Source organism: Ixodes scapularis, unplaced genomic scaffold (assembly GCF_016920785.2).
Source record: "Ixodes scapularis isolate PalLabHiFi unplaced genomic scaffold, ASM1692078v2 PGA_scaffold1__304_contigs__length_218370807, whole genome shotgun sequence".
Lineage (NCBI taxonomy): Eukaryota > Metazoa > Arthropoda > Arachnida > Ixodida > Ixodidae > Ixodes > Ixodes scapularis.
The window spans coordinates 156,017,771-156,040,386 of NW_024609846.1; the positions used below are offsets into that span (position 1 = coordinate 156,017,771).

General features: G+C 47.8%; 1 protein-coding gene across 3 annotated transcripts in view; it reads right to left on the bottom strand.

The window, feature by feature from the left end:
• Positions 1-22,616, bottom strand: part of LOC8029057 (beta-1,4-glucuronyltransferase 1) — a 116,988-nt gene that overhangs the window by 5,611 nt on the left and 88,761 nt on the right. The window lies entirely within an intron of this gene.

Genomic DNA, 22,616 nt, shown 5'->3' on the forward strand with positions numbered 1-22,616 from the left:
TATGGTCATAACGCATCGTACACTCAAATTGATTTATGGTGATGTGGAAAATTGCACTCGTGAACCAACAAATATATTGTTGGCGGAACCGTTTTGTTTTGACATTCGCATCTGTCGTACTGTAAAAGTTGTTCTACGTGGAGTGTTTTGTCGCTGTAACGGGCGTCAGTGTTGACGGCAAAAAAAAAAAGGATGATCATAATACATCTGGGGCCTCTCAAGCGCAGTTTTCCCAGAAAAAATGGCACCATTGGAAGCGGTCTTAACTATTTTGCGCTGTTCGCTCCATGAAATAAAACGAAAATATCGCAGGTAACTGCTTTGAATGACAGGACATATACTGTGCATGAAAAATCCAAGTTTGATTTCTTTTTTTTTCGTTTCAAACGAATGACCAGCGCAGTTCGTTGTTTCATGACTGGCAGCTTTACATTATTTTTTTTCTCATAAATAAAAGATGGTTTGGCTGGGTTTTATAGTATTTCTTTTCCTTAAAAACTTTGAGAACGGAAAGCAGGCTTTAGGCCCCTTAGCAAAAAGCAACACGCATATGCACAAAACCTGCTAGCATCCAGCACTGTACGTAGAAAGCGGGATCTTGCGACAACTCGGAAAAAAAGCACCTATGCAGGATACGTGAAACTCGAGGTTCCTATAATGATTGGGAGAGAATTCAGCGATATGCTCAGCCTCCTGGCAATCAGCCGACTGTCGTATTCTGTCACACGACAACTTTTGTCGCAAAAGTGACAGTCGAAAGTCGCGAAAGTGACCGGTTTGGAGCAGTCGATTCCAGACCGATTTTTGCGGCTTGTCGCCGAGTCGCCCGGCGGCTGAGCCAATCAGCGGCGCCTCTGAAGTGACGTGAGGTGCGCCTCGTGATTGTTTACATCCGGCACGCCGAACGTCTGTGGGAAAAGCGGCCATCAACATGTCCGTTCACCGCCTCGGTTCGCGGTAGCGGCCGTGGGTACAGAGCCGTGGAGGTCTCTGCGGCGGCTCTGGTCAGCGCTATTTAAGAATACCCAGTCCATTTTAAACGCAGCACCCGAATTTAAACATGCGCCCGAAAAAAAGAATTCTGAGTACAGCTAAGCACTTTTTATGAATTGTGAATGCGAAAGCATGAATGTCGTTCTTTCACTCCCCGAGTTCGTCTGCGGCGAACTGGCGTGGACGGCCACGTTTCGCGACTGCCGAGGTTGTGGCCGGCGGCCGAGCGAATTTTTACGTCATTTACACTCGCAGTCCTAAAAGCTGGCGTGGTACCTATTGATTGGAAGAATGACAGGGGTTTCCCAGTTTACAAATCTGGCAGTGCCCCGGATGTGCAAAATTACAGGCCAAAATCGTAGTTATGTTTAAGTGGCAAAGTTGTTGAACATTTTTTATGCAACCAACTAACGGTCTTTCTAGAAAAGAACAACTTTTTCCGCGGAGAGCAACACGGTTTTAGGCGCGGCCTATAGACAGTCGCGCAACTTTTACTATTACTGGTGAAAATACTCGACGAAACCAGTCAAACAGACGTCGTATTTTTGGACCTCGCTAAGGCGTTCCGATCGTGTCTCCCACCCCAAGCTCTAGCGCAAGTTGAAGCACATGTTTAAAAACGTAAACATAGCCAAATGGCTTGATTCTTATCTTATTAATATGATACACAGTTCGTGACCGTCAACGGTGACGAATCGCAGATGGCAGACGTCATCTCCGGTGTACCGCAGGTGTCGGTGATCATGCCTCTGCTGTTTTTGGTTTTCATTAAGGACCTTAAAGTAAGTAACCCCTCGATACAATGTCGTTTCTTCGCGGACGACTGCGTCATGTTTTCGAAACTCATATGTCGCGCCGACCAAATCAACTTGAACGATTGCTTATCGGCAGCATAAAAAGCTGTGCGAAATAGAATGATGGTGCCCAACGCTTCGAAGTGCGTCTACATGACAGTCATCAATAGAAAACCAACCGGCTCTCTTCACCTACACTATCGGCGATGTCTGCTTAGAAACAGTCACAGAGTAGAAATACCTCGGCGTCATACTAATTTTAAAACTATCTTGGAATTTGAATGTCAGTGACTTTGTTAGGAAAGCACGATGAAAGTTGTGGAAGTTTGAGAAGGAACCTACGCTACTGCACCTCCGGGACTAAAATAGCATGTTATAAAAGCCTTATTCGCCCCGTGCTAGAGTACGCAAACGTAGTATGGGACCCATGGTTGCAAATGAGCATGAATGCGCTAGAAAATCTTCACGACAGGCGATCTTCGATAACGGAGCTCTACCAGCAATCAGGCTTGCCGCACCTTGCTATACGAAAGAAAGCTAACAGGCTAAACATGTATTTCCCGCTTTTCAAAAGCATGAATCGTTTCGATATTGCCGACTGCCAGGGCTGGGCAGAAATACTCTCAAAAGTATTTCGAAATATTACATTAAAATGGCCATTTGGGCCAGTTGGTTCATGATCAAAGACAGGCGCCGAAAAAAAACACAAGGACAAGAAGAGACGTAAACACTGGCGCTATTTGGAAATACAAATCAAAACAGCTAAAATGCTGATACTAAAATACATTTATAAAAATGTATCGGGATACGTATCAGAAATACATTTGAAAAAAAAAAAAGAAAGTCTTTGAAAATACAAATACAGGAATACATTGTTTTGTGGTGGAAGTACAGACACTGCAATACATTGTTATAAAAAACATTATTGTTCACGTTTTGGTGCACCCCTTAGAGCATACGAGGAGCAAAAGAATGCATGCTCTAGAATAAGCTATTTTGTTTTTAAACCAGCAAACGAGTTCTCACTGCAAATCCGAGCTTGAACTGGGCTCGAATCAAATTTACCGCAGAATCATATATATATATATATATATATCAGGGTGTCGAACCGGAACCGAACCGGTATTTTTCCCGGAACTGAACCCAAACCCGAACCGCTATATTGTTATCGCGATGAACCCGAACCGGAACTGAACCGGAAAAAAAATAACGGTTACCGGCTCATGTCAAAACGGTTCGGCCACGCGCTGTTGACAATGAATGTGCTATCAATGCCATTTGTTTTTTAAAGGAGCGATGCAACAATTTTTGTACTTTGTGCAAATACCGCTTAATACGGATCCCTAACGTTAATGACCTATGAAACACGCGTTCGTTTTTCACTCCAAGCAATGGAATTCCCAGAAAAAAATTTAAGAAAAACGAGCAGCGTTCACCCCCTCAACTCGCAGCCAGAACAAGCGGCCACGTGATCTGGAGCCGATTATATGCCGCCAGTGTTGATCATAGCCACGCGCTGGGGTTGGCAAAGCGCTGGACACGCGCTGAGTTCCAGACATTGTTATGGATCGGCTGTTGTCGTCGTTGCAGCGATTGGACACGGGTCACTACCCGAATGCTTTTCGAGCTAGCAATTATCACGAGCCCAAGTCGAGTGTCCACGCAATGCTCGGGTCTGATCTATGAACCGCGTTCAAATATCGTCACTTGGGTGTACTGCGATCCCCACGTTACGTCATAAAATTTTGCACAGGTGAGATTGAATGAAAATGATCGCTTTTGTCCTTGAAATTACACCGCAACAACGGAGTTTCCTGGCCAGCGGCGTTGCGTGTGAGTATCCTTGAGTCCCAGGTGTGCCAGTAAGCTCGTATCAAGTGAAAAACATTCGAATTGAATATCGTTGCACCGCTCCTTTAAGTGCCGTCAACTGACACACACCTCGCTTACATATTTTTCTTCTCCACTCAGTCTTAGGAATATAAACGCTGCATCCATGAATCTCGACAAACGCTGCATCCATGAATCTTGACATAGGAACCAGTATTGCGCTGGTCGTGGCTTGCACGGAAGAAAAAGAATTGGAAGGCCGTGCAAAAAAAAAAAGAATAAAAAATCGCGTCACGGGATTTCATTTTCCTACAATCTCGTAAATCCTAAATGCTGCTGTGTGCTCATTTCATAACACGTTTCTAGAACGCGCGAGTTCTTGAAGCTTGCTTCCATCGGAATGAGAAAAGAAAAGTCTGTGGAGTTTGATAATAATGCATCCGGTTTCGTATAGGCACTTAGAAGCTAACATATTTGTGAGACAGCGAACTCTTCTATTTTAATATTCATCGTATTACGTCCTTCTGGCGTTGCGTTCGGTGAAGTGTTTTTCATATTCCGTATCTTGTTTAATGAAAACTTCTTTAAGGGTCTAATTTGAGTTACCGAAGGCTAGTTCAAATAAAGAAAGCTGTATTTTCTCCCCACTGTTCCTTCAATTGCTTACACGCCGAGGTGGCGGAATAGTTCGCGAGTTCTACTAGTAAGTGGGTTTGTAGGGAGGTCGCGGATTTTACAGCTACTGTGTAGGACACAATTAGATGAAGTCCGAATGCGTAAACGTCGGTGAAGTAACCTTTGAGTGCACATAAAGAAACCATTCCTGGTAGAAATCCCTGAGCCTTACACTACGATGTATCCCGTTTCGTATGCGCTGATTTCAGATGTTTTATTTGTAATTTATTTTGATGTTGCAATTTGTCATTTATAATTTCCGAACCGGTTCGCGAACCGGCTCAGCGCCCCGAACCGGTTCGCGGATCGAATTAATCGAACCGGAACTGAACCGGAACAAAATAAATTTACCTGAACCTGAACCGTAACCGAACCCGTATTTTTTTCGGTTCGACACACTGATATATATATATATATATATTGTGGCTTGAGCGCGGTTTTATTTTGGCATCTCTTCTCTTTCTGAGACAAAAATTCCAGGGACATCGAAATCAGTTTTGTGTCCTCCCAAATAACCTCAAGAACTCACCGTGATTATGTCCAATCCGGACGCTTCTTTCAGCAGTGACCTTATAGCGTCCCCGTAGAATCAAGTTCAAGGAACCCATATCCCTGTTAGTTTGGCGCCGACAGAGCCTTCAACTTTTGGAATCGACTGGAATAGTCGACCACGTGGGAAAACATTTGTCAACTTTTGCGAAAAAAAAAAAAAAAAAAAGGAAGTTATGCGCGGTCAGAGACACAAAAAGTCCCTGACGAAACTTGGTCTTTGCCCTCTGTGTGGAGGTCAACAATTGTTTCTCTTTAAATGTGACAAAATACATTGGTCCTAATAGTATCGCGATATCCAAAATACACCCGAAAATGTATTTTGATACAGAAATACAAGATACAGCTTAAAAATATTATCGCGATAGAGAAATATAAATGCATAGTGTATTTTTAAAATACTATCGCGATACATTTGTATGGCGATAATGCCCAACTCTGCCGACTACGTTACAACCAACCCAAGTAGTCTAACCAGGGCGAAACGCGATGGAACAATGGGAGAGCCTTCCTGCCACAACGATGTGTTAAAGAACAGCTTTTTTCCACTGACAGTCGCCGAGTGGAACATCTCAACTCCCTTGAAATGTGCTCTGTCAGCGTGCTATCACTCCTATCCAATGACATGTGCTACATATAAATAACAATTAACTGACCCACCTGTATTCATCTCGCTCTGGCACGAGGCGCCTAATGTATTCCATTCCTTCTTTATTTAATTTTTATGTTCATGTTACACGAGTGTTAACTCATCTCAGGCCACTGATGACTTATCACGCTTTTAAATTTTTTTGGTGTGTCGTGTTTTTGGTGTGTACTACATTATCTTACTGTGTACTTGTGAATCTGTTCAACTCGTGATGTTTCATTTTTGCAGTACTACAAATACTCGAGTCTTGCCTTGGCCTCCGTACAGGCGGCCAGCAAGCCCTTAAATAAAAGAATAAAAAAAGTATCTATATTCTAGGATAAAATAAGACACAAGTAGATAAATAAATGCAAAATAAGAAAGGCGCAGCGAAGAATAGTAAGTTATATTCCTTTCTGTGCGCACCTTTCATGCGTGGACAAATAGGAAGTAAAGTCGCTAATCTCACGTGAAAACAGTAAGTCGAATACCCACTCAAGTTTTGTTATTTTCTATGATTCAAAAACCAAACTATTGGTGAAAAAGCAACTAGGGAAATAAATATATTTCTGGTGATTAGACAACAGCGTGAAAACAACTCAGAAGCGAGGATAGCACATCTAAACAGCGCTATAATGCTCCAAATTTCGGTCAAGTGAAATGCAATGAAACGGCGTTCGATGAATCAACGTTCGATGAAATGTCCACTAGTTCGATTTCGATGAAACAGCGTTCAATGAAACGTCCGCACACCCCCTAAACATGCATTTTGGGAAATGGAAAAGGAGATTTAAAAAGCGGTGTGGTGCTTGCGTGTATTCGTGCGTGCGTTTGTTGCTCTACTGGTGTGCTGTGGTCATGTACAATTTACTTTATTTTAGTATTTGGTATCCAAACCCTACAGCGTCGCTGTGAAAAAAAAAGCTATAGTGCATTGAGTACTACTTCCTTATTGGTTGTCTATTACATAAAAAGTTAAATAAAAGCTCCAATAAAGCGCGTTAATTAAAACGCTAATTCCCTGCTTTAATAAGGCTTACACAAACATTGTATTTAGCCTATAAACGCGCATAGGTATACCATCGTTGATCCTGCTAAAAATGGCCGCCCGACTGAAACCCAGAGGTCCGCACAAAGCATTGACAGGCGTCGTCCGCCCCGCAAGAAGAAAGCGCGCGGCGCACGTCTTACGCTTCGCGATAACACCTCCGCAAATCTTTACGACAGACAATACATAGACTCTTCCAGATCCGCTTTGTGCAAGCCACTATAACCATAAAGCGGTAACGCGGTAGGGAAATAAAGCCTCGCAAGGCATCTATCTTTGAGTCATCGCTACGGAACTTAAAGCCTCAATCTTCTATCTGCTTTGCTCTTTCGTTTCTCCTCAATCATTCGCCTCTTCCTGGAAACAAACGACGAACCTTCAGACCTCCAAAAGCAATAAAAAAAAAAAAACAGAAGGAGTGAAAAGCGCTATATATCCGCACCAAAACGTCTCTGGCGCCAACTCTGGGAATCAGCCACCTCCGGTGGCGTGCCGGTGCTATTGTACGCTGTTATTGAGCCGAAAAATAACTGAAGTTGCGCGTTCGAAGGCCGTTTTTAATGGTTTCCCCTTTTCTCTCTCCCATTACTTTTCTTTCTATCTTTTTGCGGGGTCTGAGTTCATTGGACGTCTCTTCTCAATAACCGAAGGGGCAGGTCCCAGTAGGATTCGCGAGGAGATGGACATATCCGGTCTGGATCAACATCGTAGTGCCTTGTCTGAATGCGCACAAAAAACGCAGTCTGCGTGCGGGCAGCCATAAAAAAGGTCAACAAAGGCCGTTTTCTTTTCTTTTTAATTTTTTTTTTCACTGGCGTGTTGTTTTTGGAAGCCTGCATATCCTACCCTTGCCCAGCTCTTTTATTATTTTAAACGTTCTTTCTTCTTTTTCCGCCAACACAAAGCAGCAAAGCAGCCATCTTCGTCTTTTCTAACAACATAGATGTCTATATGTTCTTTCTATCTTACTTGCTACTAGGGTGCCTTCATATGCGCTTTGCCGCTTTGCTTAGGGTGATGACATCTGACCATCTTGTTCCGGACACTTTTGTTTCTGGTTTGTTCCTGAGCGCGAGCAAGCGCGTCTCCTGGCACGAGCTCTTGGCGTTGACATTGTTACGACGGCATTACAGACGGCGTTGTGCATGTCCCCCTTTTTTCGTTCCTTGTGTGGAGGCTGTTTTTTTTTGTTTTTTTTCACTATGGGCATTTTGTTACCGGCTATTTCTTTGTATTTATCTCGAGAGCCCGAGCGGTCAGCGTCGGGTACTACAAAGAATGTCATAACCGTAAGCAAAGCGGACATGAAGGTGTACCCTATACTCTATCTCACAAACATCTGCAGTGCAGACAAAGATATAGGCACGAGTGCGTGGTTTTGGAAAGTGTGTTCTATGTACGTGTTCTCCGGCAGACACTTGTGAGAGGGAGTATAGGAAGTATTCACTGGACGCCATATTTGTGGGTGCTGTTTAGAGCGCATGCTCAGAGCGAGCTCACATTAATAGCCTGTTAAGACCGGCAACCCTGATGGTGCTAAATGCACGCTCCAAAAGGACTGCGGAAGCTCGCCGTCAGCACGCGCTCAGCAGCGGGGCACACGGATATGGCCGCCAGTGAATACTCCCTATAGACGCTTTACACACGCGCCAAATTACAGCCGCCATAAGTGACCTTCCCTTGTCTTACCGAGATGCCGAGCAACTGAAACGGTAGTTGACGATCCTCTACAAAGGCCGATGCTTTAGAAAAGAACACAGTTGAATCGAATATGGCAATAACCTGGCCTGCTATGGTAATGATGAAGTGAAATAAACGGAATAAGAGGAAACAAAAACTGAAGGTCAGTTATGGCGGCGTCCATGCACAGCTGCTGCAAAGCGTCTATAACGGGCTTCTGGCCGGTTCCATTTTCAGTGTTCGTGCGTATGGCGCGTGAATTGCTCGCTTTGCGAAGCAACGAACATGCGGGTGCTGGGCTGAGGAGATCGCACGCTGGACTGAGAACTTTTATATATTGGAATGGTATATAGTTTCTACTGCTGCTAGGGAGATCGCTGGCCGATAGTGCGCTAGCGCACTGTAGCTTGGAGCAAGTGGAACGAAGGCTCTCGCTTCAAAACCGGGGGGGTCCTGGTTTCAAGCTCCACCCTCGCCCGTTTCGAACTGGATGAACATAGTTAAGCATCGTATACCGTCGGGCGGTCATATATCTCTACCGCGTGTGCACGCTTGATTGGCTAAATGGCAACCACGTTCTGGCCACACCACAGAGACACCAATTTTTTTTTGTTCGAAAAGACACACACAAAAATATATATTCAAAATAATGCAACCGATTACGAGATTGTACCTGGTGGATGTTCCCGAATGTGGTTACGTCAAATACTCCATAAAAGCAGCGCCCCTCCGCAAGAGTACGGCACCAAAAACTTCGGCGCGCGTAAGCTGTCAAACTTGGCCGAACCGGATTTCTTCTCTCTCCCCGGGGAGTGGGGTTCTCGAATGGCCAGGATGTAGCCATCCGTTCAAAATAGAAACGTGCGATTGCCATTAGCAGATTTTGTTTATCATGCCTAGCTTATTTCTCAATTTGAGAGGTATATTTCAATTTTAATTTCGGTATCTATTTAAAGGCCCCGGGCTAGCAGTTGTACTGCGCTGACTAAATTTCTTATCTACAGTGGGTAACAATGCCGTCATACTTTAACAATCTAAACTGCAGCCGTATTCACCAGACGTGACTATCAACCTTTCCAGAAAAGGGCTCCTGGCCGGCATACCTTGGCAAACCTCACTTATGAGGGCCCTCACTCACCCTCATCTCCACAGGTGAGGTGAGGGTGAGTGAGTTTCTGAATCAGGAAAATTCATGAGTGTAAGGGTGAGTGAGAGCCTTGAGGGCTGTGAGAGCTGTTAGTCCGTGAGGGCCGTGAGGGCGGTGAGTGCGTGAGGGGCGTGAGGGGTGTGAGGGCCATGAGTGCGTGAGGCGCGTGAGGGCGGTGAGTGGTTGAGGGCGGTGAGTGGCGTGAGGGCCATGAGTGCGTGAGGGGTATGAGGGCCGTGAGGGCGGTGAGTGCTTGAGGGGTGTGAGGGCCATGAGTGCGTGAGGGGCGTGAGGTCAGTGAGTGGCGTGAGGGCCATGAGTGCCTGAGGGGCGTGAGGGCGGTGAGTGCGTGAGGCCCCCTTCATACGGAGCAACTTTCTCAGCAATTTTGGTGTTGCTGGTGAGTTGTTCCCTTTTCCTAGATCACCGTGCCCTAGATCGGCACGAATTGCTGAGATCAGGTCCGGCTCGAAACAAGCGAGCAACTCGGAGCGATTCGAAGACGTTTGAAGCGGCTGCATCCAATCAGGGACGCTATATTTTCACGTGATACCTCGTGCCGGTGATGATGACGACAAAGGACTTGGTTATGGCTTGAAATTTATCGTTTTTGGAAATAAACTGTTTCAGAAAGATGCATTAGTATTCTCAACGAAATTTAAATGCATAAAAACACGTTTATAGCGCGTAATCGTGTGTCTAAATAGTGCAAGAAAGATAAAGTTTCATGATAACGACGGCAAATTGCAGCAATTGGCTGCTGCGAGTGAATGCGGGCGGCCCGTGTTGCTGGTGTTGCGACGACAAGTTTCTGGGCGAAATGGCCCCATCTGAAGCGGGCCTGAGTGGCCTGAGAGCCATGAGTGCGTGAGGGGTATGAGTGCGTGAGGGCCGTGAGGGCGGTGAGTGCGTGAGGAGCGTGAGGGCTGTGAGGGCCGTGAGGGCGGTGAGTGCGTGAGGGCCATGAGGGAGTGAGGGGCGTGAGGGGTATGAGTGCGTGAGGGCCGTGAGGGCGGTGAGGGGCGTGAGGGCCATGAGCGCGTGAGGGCGATGACTCTGTGAGGGCCATGAGTGAGTGAGGGCCGTGAGGTTCAATCAGTGTGAGTGAAGGGCTGAAGGTGAGTGTGACTTTGAGGATGAGGGTGAGTGAGGGGCTGAAGGTCAGTGTAGCTGTGAGGGTGAGGGTGAGTGAGGGGCTTAGGTGAGTGTGGCTGTGAGGCTGAGGGTGAGTGAGGGCGACCTAAAATGCCGGCCCCTGCTGGGCGGTTCCATTGTCAGTTTGGCGCGTATGGCGCGTGATTTGCTCGCTTTCTGAAGCGACGGACATGCGCGTGCTGGGCTGAGGAATTGAAAGTATTAGAATGCTGTATACTTCGTTCACCCTTAAAGGGAAACTCCGCTTCATTTTCGATATTTAGAAAACTATGTAGCCCTCTTCAGTATCATATAGGAAGACCCCATGTCAAATATTACGATCTAATCGTCTATATATTTAATAAAGTGGCCAGCAAACCTTCAAGTGAGCCAAGTCGCCGAAATCTTCCAACTCTAGCGTGCGACGTGAGGCGCAATCGTCAGCGCAGTCAATGCGACGGAGTTGAAGCGGCCAACGTTGAGCCACTACGTCAGAGGCATGACTACGTCATTCTCACGTTTTGTTTGTTTTTACTTCTCAGAGCGAAATTGAACGATGACGTCATGAGTTTCCCCTCCCGGTGTTGGCTGAACGGCGTCCACGTGATTACCATAACGCGGATGCACTAGTTTGCGCTGCCCTGTGCGCTTATTGGTCTGTTTCTCCGCTCCCCCTCTCCTCTTTCGTCTTCTCCCCTTCCCCCTCTCCCCCGGGCCATCACCGCCCAGTGCCCACGCCATGCGAAGCGACCTGCCAGCGTCGCGTGTCCTATCCCTCGCCCCCCCCGAACGTCACAAGACCACGTGGTTCGACGTGACGTGGCCATGACTCCGACGGCACGAGACCAATGTTGCTTGACGCAACCGAAGTTTCGGTTTCGGTATCAGCTGATGTTTAAATTAAGATTACACAAATAATATTCCACATTTCGCGAATCCGAAGACGTAGAGTTGTTTAGTAGTGCTTTGTGAAATGGAATCACATGTAAGCCTAAATTTTTCGGAATTGAGCGGAATCGCCCTTTAAGTTAAGACTACAACCAATGCCACAAGCACGAGCACGAAGCACGCTTTGAAGCGTGCTTCCGCAGAACGAGCGCTGGAGCTAGAAATGCACGTCCCAAGGCCAGGAGCGCGGGCTAGCTTACGCTCGTAACTTTACCAAACCCGATATTCTGCAGGGCTTTCCCGCTCTCAAGGCTTCGAGCGAGGGAAGCGAAGGATGGAAAGAGGGCATTAAAAGTCGGGCAGTGCGCGCGCGCCGTTCGGATAAAAGGTGGTTCATTGTGCGAGCACGAGAATGGGGCCTGCACAAAGGGTGCCCTCTCAATGGACGCGTCAAAATCTGGGCGTTGGAGGATTAGCGTAGGAGCCTTCCAGGACTAAAGTCCAGGACCAGGAAACGAGAACCAAGTTTGTTTCTCGTACTGCGCGGTACACTTGTTCGTTGAACGCTTCTTTGATCAACGTAATTTTTAATCAACGTGAATTGGCGTGTTTTTTATTTTAAATAACTGGTGCCCCTGTCGGAAGCCTGGCGCGAACTGGTCGTCGGCCTTAAAAAGGTGAACAGAATATTGGCCTCGAGACCCAGATTGAAATGTGTAAAAAAGTGTTTTTGTTTATCTATGGTTCTCTATGGGGCACGTGGTGATTCCAACTGTCCGCAATGCGGGTGGAGACGAACCATCCACACTATACTCTGTTTCATACTTAGCGTGCAACGCTGTCAAAGCTACTGGCGCGAGCGCGTGGCTTCATCTGTGGTTTTGTTTCCGCGAGAACTTGTGCAAATGATCAACGAGATCAAGCCCGACGCTCGCGCCAGTAGCTTTGACAGCGTTGCACGCTAAGTATGAAACAGAGTATAAAGCCTGGTTCAGACAGTTGCGTTTGACTGCGTTGCGGCCGCGAGAAACCAGGACATCGCTGCTGCTTATATCGCGTGCCAAGACGATTCCTTGAATTGGATTCCACGCTTCATACGAAGCACAGATGTGCCGGTGACTCGCTTTCGGTTCTCGACGCAACGCAGTCAAACGCACTCAAACGCAAGTGTCTGAACCGGCCTTAACGGCATGGAGCACGGGCAAGGGTCCAGAGCACGAGCTCTTAGCAGCTGATTCTAACGCGTGAGCGCTGCATTGGCGCCTCCCATAGGCAACCTGCAATGCAGTTTGGCGCTACACGTTGCGCCATCTAGCGGCTGCAAAATAAAGAAACTGGGTAGGCCAGGACTACGCGGGTCGCGGGGGCTGCGGGCGGGCGCATCCAGAAACCACGTGTGAACGTTGCATTTCGGGTCGGCGTGAGTTTTTTTGGATCCGTTTTTCGTAAAAGTAAGTCCCAACTTCACGTATCTATAACCTCACCGGGTTCCTGTGACATCTCGCCTACTCGTGGAGTTCTTCCAAAAAAATAAACATTGCTACTGCTGCATGAAAGACGGCCACAGTCGCGAAGGTGACTCAAGCGTCGAACTTCACCGCTTCCCTTCGAGATCTTGGGAAGCGACACGGCGACAAAAATGGATTACTGCAGTGCGACGCAACAAGTAAGTGAATTTTACAGAAACTGTTGGGAGGGAAGTGAACGAAAATATATGTGCAGGCTTGGAAAGTGGTCGGACGAACTCATTTTGCGGACTACTCGGCAAAATAACATATTTATACAAGTTGTGTTACGAGTCGCTTTGACAGCCACATTAGGGAAATACGATAGGAACAATCGGGGCGATTGTTGCTTCGCTGTGGCGTCGAGAATCGGGCGATCAGGTCTTCAAGCGAAAGGCTTGTCGGTCCGTTCCGACACTCCTAATGCCGTTCAGCACGCGTGGTCGCAACCAAAACCTTCCAAACCTGCGAGTTTTCAAATAATGGATTTTCGTAGCACAAAATTTTGTTCGTTTCAGCAACCAAATTTAATGCTGAGTCTGGTAACAATTGTGACGGCATGCAGAAAGCAGGATGCTAAAGTTTTTCTTTAGAGAAATCTCATGCGAAGCGTAAATGTCCTTCTCACGCGTACACTTCGTTGCCTGTCGCCATTTTACACCAGGCTTTGCAATGTGCGTACGGTTCTGTAGCATGCCGAGTTTGGTTCTAATTACCCAAATTTTATTCTAGTGTGTGTGGGCGTCGGGAGGAGAGGACGGCCGAGCGAGGCGCGAGCGGGGGCCAGCCGGCGAGGAAGAGCCTGCTGCGCGAGGCTGGGGCCGGGCAGGAACGATAGAGCCGTTCTGGCTGGTCTGGCCCATTTCGATTCCCGGGAGCATTCCACCAGCGAAGTTCGAATCAGGACCGGCGGAAGCGGCGAACCCTGACCATACTGGCCTAGTCCATGACGATCCCGGACTGGTTCCGCAGCGAGACTTTGGCAGTGATGGCCCAGAACAGCTAGCCTACGCAGCGCTGGCGTGGGAAGGGCGATCCGCAGGCCTGGACACGGGCTCCGACTGTGAGCTCTGAACGACGGGCGACAACTAAGGTCCGCGGGTCCGGAGTGCCGGCTTTCGAAGACGGGCAATCGGGATGTACAATAAACCCATTTCTTGTATTGTGTCACTTCCTGGGAAACGAGCGAAGCACAGACCGATCGGGCGCCTGGCGGCCACAAGTAGTGAAGACAACTCAAACGTGTCCAAACGACGACTCTAGAATATTCTCTCAGCACTTGGACCTAGCAAGGCTCCCGATTAAAAAACCGCACAAAAGAACCAGGGACGCAGGTACACACGGGGACTGCTGAAATCGGGGTCGCCGCCGCTCGCAACGGCCCGACGGGAAAACTGGCCGCCCCAATAACAGAGACGCCTCCGCTTGTGGCGCTGAATGCAGTGCTTTCGTGGCGCCGCCTGGCCATTGCCGGCTGCCTATAGCTTCGGCCTTGAGTGCGTAGTATTCGTCTTACACCTAATAAGTGTAAAACAAAGCGTAGTCATGCTTTTCACCACACGAGCCGTGTCGATCGAGTCTCGAGGCAAACAGCGCCTATTTAACCGCTGACTAACTACGTCATCGATTAAAATGATCACGTGGCAGTAGTTAATCACATCTGAGTAAGCACAGAATACACAAAAAGAATAAAACACATGAAGGACGAACACAGACACACACAGATCTCAAAGATCTGTGTGTTTTTGTGTTCGTCCTTCATGCGTTTTATTCTTTCTGTGTATTCTGTAGTTTTCAACGCGCCTTGCTACGTGTAAGTAAACACTTCGAATTCAACGTCCGTGTTTAGAGCTTAGACCCCGAGCGACTCAGAAGGCGACTGAGAAATTTCAGTCGGGAAATACGGATAGTTTAGCGGGTGACTATAGAGGCTCGGCGCCATGGCCGACTGCTCTCGCTGACCGCCAGCGCTGAGAATCACTTACTGTCATGGAACCCTGGGGGACGCATCCAGAAAGAATCGGGCGGCAAATTAGACATGTTCAGAGGTCAGAGATAGCGCTAAAGCGATCTTAGCATGGCGTTAAATGACGAGAGAGCCCGGATTTACGTGAGCTTCTATACATGGAGCTGTCATAATGTACGCTAGGAGTTCAGCTGGCGCTGTGCTGTTGCAAATTGAAGCAGACAGCAACCAGTAGACATTGGCTTAGAGTAATGCATTTCTACGGGAAAAAGTGAGCACCTTTGTTCTCGGCGCTTGATTATAAGAGCAAATATTACGAATAATTCTAACGTAGTAAATGGTTTGAAACATTTCTCAATCGTGTAAATAAAGATATTCGTCAGTTACAGTGTTTTTCTGTCATAATCATGTCATTAAACACAGTGCTAAAACAAGTTCATACATGCGTTTATGTGCCTTGTCGGGCACTATTAGCACGAACACGACGTGGACGCTTTTCTGCACGGGGGATTTACGTACCAAGCGAACGAAGGACATGTGGAAAACCAAGAGAGACGGCAATAACTACGCACTGTAACACTGGATCATGTAACTCTCTGTACATGTAGATGGTCAAAATAAAGTGAAGGCTAAGTTAAAGGACCCATGAAACGATTTTTCTACTTTCGATAAATATCGTCTATGGTCGCGCCACCACAATAAAACAAAACGGCGGTGTTTACAAGCCGCTAGAAAAGAACAGGTTGTCACCAGTCAGACAGTCAAGGTGACTGGTGAACTGGTTTTCGTGTTGTTTTCTACTGGTTGTATGTAGGAGGAGCTGGGAGCAGTGTTGCCAATTTGGCGGTTTTCTAAGTAGCCTAGGGGGAAAAAATGGCCGTTTCGCAGAATATTTGGACGTTTTTAAGTCTTGCTGGCGTTTTTTCTGGCGGTTTAAAAGGCCTTTTCCAGTTTACATTTATCAATCGCAAATAGCTAAACTTCTGTTATGCTTCAATCTATGAATTCGTTGTCCAAGTCTGCCAGATTACATGGGCCCAGTGAACTACGACAATTACGAAGAAGAAAACATGGATGCCTAGGATGAACTTTGAGACTGGTTACCGGAAGTTCAAGCGACGTCGGACGAGTCAGATACTCCGTACATCACTGGGCAATAGAACGTTTTGAAAAACACGTGAATTTGGTCACTAAAGCTTTGAACTGCCATAAAACATTGCGGAAAATATCGGAACTATGAAGATGTCCGTCGGCAGCTATGGCTAGATATCACATCTGATAACACCTGCAGGAAACTGTAAGCGGACATTGTACTGTGCTTGGAAACTCTCTGAGCCAAACATGAGAGCTCTCTTTTAGGGGTTATTTTTTATTATGTGCCAGCTCTTTTCGTCGTGTGCCTTAGATTTAGCGTTTTTTTTTTTTGTTTTTTTTTTTGCGTTTTTTCAAGACTTTTTGGCAATTTTTTTTATTTTAAAGTTGGCAACACTGGCTAGGAGTCAGTCAAGCACAGCTAAATAGCACAGCTGGGGACAGGCGGGACAGAGGAAAATTGGGACTCCTTCCGCGTGGCTCCGACCAAAAGTCTGAACCCTGTCTCCCAGTAGGTCCGGTGCTGGGGTGACGCCGACAAGGCTTGACCAGAGGAAAGTTTATCGACTCCCTCGCCAGGGGAATAAAGCGAGCGGTGATGTTTTTTTACTTTTTTTTTTTTTTTTGCTCGATCCCCAAAGATCATTCTGGTGATATCCCACACTGCCTGGTGATAGGTGGAGAAAGTTGGCTTAAAGGGGCGGGAGGAATCATATGCTTGTCTGTTTATACTTAGGCTAGGTGGCGCAAGCTACCACCCGTTACCAAAAGTATGCAGTTAACATCCATCCAACTCCCATCCGGCTGCTTTGTACAACTTTGTTTCCCACTGTCCTCCATATGTATACGGAAAATTAACGCACGTGCAGTATACTGTTTTTTTTTTAGGTTTTACAGATTTGTTTACGAAAAGGCGTGAAAGCTACACCAATGCGCTTTGTGCAGGTGATCAGTTAAACTTCAAGGGGGCATATTATAGGGGATATACGTCACGATAGTTTAGTTAATTAAGTAGAATATATTAATTAACGTTTTAATTAGTGAACATAGACATGTGCTTCCAATTAGGAACTTGCGGAGCGACATCAAAAAGCACTCATCTTTAGAAAGACTTTGAGCGCATGAGAAACGCAGTAGTGCGCTAGAGTTAGCACTCGTGCAGCAGGATCGCAAGGCTACCGGTGTGATAATGCGCTTGCGCGGTTTTACCATCTCTTGTCTACACGTTTTTTTTTTTTTGTTTTTGTTTTTTTGTTACCTCCAGCCTTCTGTGTGTTGTACGAGTGGAAACTTTAGCGCCCTACAGCGCTTCCCACGCGCTCAAAGTCTTTCTAAATTGTGGGGTCCCGTCAGCCCCCTTCTGGTCGACAACCGGACACCGGCGCCTGGAGACTCGTTTTCGGTCCCCTCCGTGGCAAGGACGGCGCCTTTGAGGTTCGGTTCCCGAGCGCCTCCTCCCTCGGGACCCATCTTGAAGACATTGGCGGTGTCGGCGGTGGACATCATAGGACCCCCCTCCCGGACAGCGTCGGCGCCCGAGGCCCTGCTCGTGCCGCGGCAGAGCGAGAGACCGCCCACGATGGGAGACAAGAGGCCCCCGCCGGTCTCGTGCGCGGCGACGGCGGGAACGGGGGAAGGTGGGACGACGGGAGATTGGCAAAGGGGACTCTGGCGCGGGAAACGGGGCACGAGGGACGTGCGCGGTGGTGGCGACCGCGACGTCGGCTCGGGCGACGGCCCGGTGACATGGTCCGGATTTAGACTCCGGATTCGACCCTCGACGGTGACGTCCACAGGATGTGGTGTAGACTAGCACCGCACGGACGATCGGCATGCAGCATACAGTGGCGGCGCACCCACTCCAGGCTTCCTCGATCACCTGTCCCGATCCCGAAACCCCCCAGCAGAATGTGAGTGGAATAAACCCCTTCTGCCGAGAGCTATGCGTTGCTGTGTCACGTTCATCCGGAGACAGGGGCCCGGGGAATCGGAAGAGAACCCTACAAAATATGACTAATCTAGCTGTTTTCGACGACGCTCAGCAAGTTTCTAATTGAAATCATATGGTTATTTTCGCTCATTCAAAAGTGAATTAACAAATGTTATTTTTACACACAATACAGCGCACTATTGCAAACAACACTCAGTACTCCTTACAGACGAAAAATAAATTCAAACAAACAGCGCTGTCTGTTTGAATTTTGTTTTATTTTTCGTGTGTAAGGAGTGAGTGTGGTTTGCAATAGTGCGCTGCAGTGTGTGTAAAAATGAGCAACCAACTCGCCCAAGCTGCTACGTTAATAAGAAATGTTAGTTAATTCTTCGACTTATCGAGACGATAAGTATCTTATATTATGTACCATTGGCCGTATAGCTCACATGCAGCGACAGTATTAGTGTAGCATTCACAGGTTTTTTAAAGCAATATGTAAAACAAAAAAAAAAGAAGACAACGAAAGGCAGGAGTTGACGGAACCCAGTCATATATATAGTGACGAGATGCTCAATGAACAATGTAACATGTGCCGAATTTAAGCTAAACATAAGCTTGCCCGTACATGCCCCATATTTGCCAATGCACTCGGGATCATGCCATCGCCAAAAGGTCAAGCAGTTCTTACGGCGATGTAGTGCAGGTCCCAAAAAACAAAACGGGAGAAAAAAAAACAAAAAAAAACGAAAAGAGTTGTTTTTCCCCTTTCAACCACCAGGCAAGTGCCGTTGCTGTTTTCAAAGATGGAATCACCGCCGCACTTTCACTTCAAAAACCGGTTCGTTAAACTCGAAGAATTGTTTAGAACGGAAAGAATGTCGCCGCGAGCCCAAAGTCTGCCAGGAGGATATCCCCATAGCTCCCCAGTTTTTGGCTCGTCCTCTTTCTAAACTCTGCAAAGGCCCCCGTAATCGCCCTTTCTTAAAAGCCATTAAAAATGTTTACCCACGCCTTTATCTCACTTTAGGATAGCCGAACCGTTTTTGGGACGTGAGCACTCTCGGAGAAGACGACACGTAAGAAAGCTTCTTGAGGTCGGCCCCCTCCAAGGCCGTCCTGACCCCTCAGGCTGGAACAACTACCTCGGCGTTTACAGAGGAAGTTGGCGAGGCTGGTGCGTTTTGTTCCGTCTGTCCGATGAGGTAAACAAACGAGAATGGGAAAGAAGGCGTCGCCGTCTCCGCCGGAAGCCCCCAAGGCACGTTTGCGGTCGGCCTCGGCTTCGCTTGCGAATTTGCTATTCCGCCCAAGCGTGTGCATCACGTATTAGTCATCGCCGGATGGATTTCGTCTTTCGGCAGCCTCCATCGAAATCCCTCTTTTCCTCTTTCTTGGGCTGACTAATGGATGAGCGTGGCTCGGAAAACTTTATCGATATTTTCGAATACAACAAAGTATAGGAAAGGCTGGTTCACTGATTTACACTTGAGCCTGGTCGAATGCGCTACGACGGTCTGTGGCCGCTTTCGAAGAGAATACACTGGCGCCATCTGTAAGGTAGCCCAGGAAACACTTTCAATGGGCCGTGGCCTCCGAGATTTTTCGCGCGCGCTGCTCCGGCCTGTCCAAACGCTCGGCTGCCTGCCTAGCAGAAAAAGCGAACCGAGTCACTTCTCTACTGGGTGATTCAAGGAGCGGGCAGGCTCTTTAAATCGACCGCAAAATTCTTTTTCTTAACCTATCCCGCTAAGACTTTGTGCAGCGTTGCCCACAAATGGTGCATTTTTTTTTTTTTTTTTGTAAAATTCGCAAAGAGCGAACTTACCCGAGGAAAAACTAAAGAAAGAAAAAGGCTTAGCTACTGTGGAAACGCGGCGAAGCCAAAGGTCTTCAAACAATACGGCGCCGTTTCGCACGGGAGACAAGAGATGGAGAAAGCGGTCGCGACGCATGCGGCGCGGAGAGCTGGCGTCTTTAGCGGACAATCGTTTCGACTCAAAAGAGGCGCGAGCTTTTCTGATATCAGTTGCCAATGCATCATTTTAAACATCCTTACTAATAAAACGTATTGAATGGACTGAGAATCTACTAAAAAAAATGATTTGTCGGGATATTTTGACTGATTGTTTCGGGGGTACTGATGTCTGCTTTGCAATTCCTTGTTGTTACCGCGCCTGTTTTTGTTTCTGCGACTGTCGCCGCCTGCGGAACGCTCGCCGCGTTTTAGTCAAAACGTCTGTCTGCTAAAGACGCCGGCTCTCGGCGACGTGTGCTCGTTCGTTGGTGGCAGTTGGAGTCGCGACCGCTTGCGCCATCTCTTGTCTCCCGTGTGAAGCGGTGCCGTATTGTTTCTGAGACCGGTGGCTTCGCTGCGTTTCCATAGCAGCTAAGCCTTTTTCTCTCTATTTTTTCCTCAGGTAAGTTTGCTCTTTGCAAATTTTACAACAAAAATGCATCATATGTGGGCAACGCTGCACAAAATCGGAGCGTGATAGGTCAAGAAACCGAATTTTGCGGTCGATTTAAAGAACCTGGCCGCTCCTTGAATCACCCAGTAGATCTCCGCATGTGGCGCTTAGAACCAAACCAGAAACGGAAACATAATCACCTCAAAGCACGCCGCGTGAAGCTTGCATCTTCATTGTTCTCATCATCATTATAAAGAAATCTAAGTCCATCTCTGTCGATTCATACTTTTATTCGCTGCTCTGCGCTGTTTCGCTGGATGATACCTCAGAATGCAAGATCGGAAGTAGAGGAAGCCAGCTGGACGTAAGACGTGTTTTTCCCATCGTCAGAGAGCCAACCGGACCAGTGGCACACACCGTGTCTTCGATCAACAGGGTGCCCAAACTGCTCGGTTAAAAGCTCGACCGCAAGCTGGGGAACTTCCGAGCCCGCTTTCGGGAGACCGCCGCCCGGCTAACACCGGCGCCAACCCCTGGAGCCCCACCACGGGGTTGCTGGACTCCCTGCTTCGCCGGAAATTTGGGCGGCTCGTCTGCAAGCCGTGCACGTAAAGAGCCCTCGCCAGGCGCATGAGACCGGCCTACTAGAAGTCAGCAGCCCACGATGGCACCTCGAAGAGCACCTTCGCTAAGACCGCTGCACGCCTAACGCTCTCCACCCTCTTCAACCGCAACATGAACCCCTCACCCTTGTCCACAAATTTCATTTAAACCATCATCACCGTGTCTTTTATAAATTCATCTGTGTAATACCGTCTCGTAATCGTTGGATGCGGCGTCGCAGGCCTTCACGGTACGGGCCACTTGCTTTTCTGCGGCGCCGCGGCTCCCCTGAGCCGAAATAAATCACTGTCAGTATCACAATCGCTCTCACTATTTAATGCTAACCTATATTTTGACTCGCCTTCCTGATTTTAAATGACTTGCCTTCCTGTTTTCTATTAAAATTTTTAGGCATGCAGTTTGTTTGAAAACAACATTGCAGGAATTTGTTCTACACCTTTCGCTCTTGTAAAATATAAACCTTCAAATTTCGATCAACTTCCTCCATGCCAAAGGTCTGTGTGTTGCGGCGAGAGGCGGGGAGAACATTTCGCGCTGCCCCCAACGTTGGCAGCTTCTTAGTTCCGCAAACCGGCGATAAGGGTGAGGATATAGCGCCCCCCACTAACAGTCTCTGCCGCGCGAATACAATGGCCTGAGGAGCACAGCCAGCGCGAGAAAAATCTCGGAGGTCATGAATCGGCATAAAACTGGACTGAAGGCTTTGCGGTATTTGCAAAATCAAATCCACGCGCTCTCTATGGGAGGTGCATGGTTGCGTATAGCGCTGTCGGATGTACTTCAAGCCCACGACGAAAGAATGATGCCTAAAAAAGAGGAAATTACGCAGATAAGAGGTGTACGAAGGCTACTGGATAGATGGCGCCAATGTGCTCTCTTGTCCAAAGCCTCTTGATGTGTTTGTGTTCACTTTACAAATATAGACGCTTCCAGCGCGCGCCAGATTAGAGCAGTCATAGCCGACCTTCTCTTGTCTAACCGAGATGCCGAGCCACTAAAGCGGACGTTGACGAGTCTCCACAAGGGCCTATGCTGGGGAGAAGGACACAATACCACTTAAAGTGGCAATAACCTGTCCTGCTGTGGTAATGACGAAGTGGAGCGAACGAAATAAGGGGGAACAAAAACTGAAGGTCGGTTTTGGCGGCGCCCATGTACAGCTGCCTGAAAGCGTCTATACTTCGTCTCACTCTAGCATGGACTAACCGCGAAGGCTGTGCTAGCGCGAGCGGTCAGCCTTGACTGCCTCGACTAGAGCGCTTGATGCACGAGCGCTCGTGCAGCCGTCGCGGCTTCATTCAAAGCGACTAGCTCGCGCTTTGAGCACGCGTGGCTAACAATAGTCAATACAAATGTGAGACGAAGTACAGCGTCAAATGCGCCAATGCGCGAGGTCCGTGCCTCGTGCGGCCCTTGAAAGCAAATGGCGGCGGAGCATTCGCTCGCGACACGTGTCTCGCGCGTTCCCAGAACAATGGTCAATTTTTTGTCACGTATTGGGGAGGAGATCGAACAGTCACGCCTCTGGCGGCACGCTTCAGCTGTGGGGACAACAAAGTGAATTTCCTTGTTTGTTTTTGATCAGCGATATCGATGGTGACGATTCGAATGGCCGCTCCTCGTGCAACCAAAGCACTGATAAGAGTGAAGCGCTCGTGTCCAGACCGTGCATGGCGAGGTTCAATTTCTTTGTTATTTTGTGTTAGTAAACACCGGGCTGTG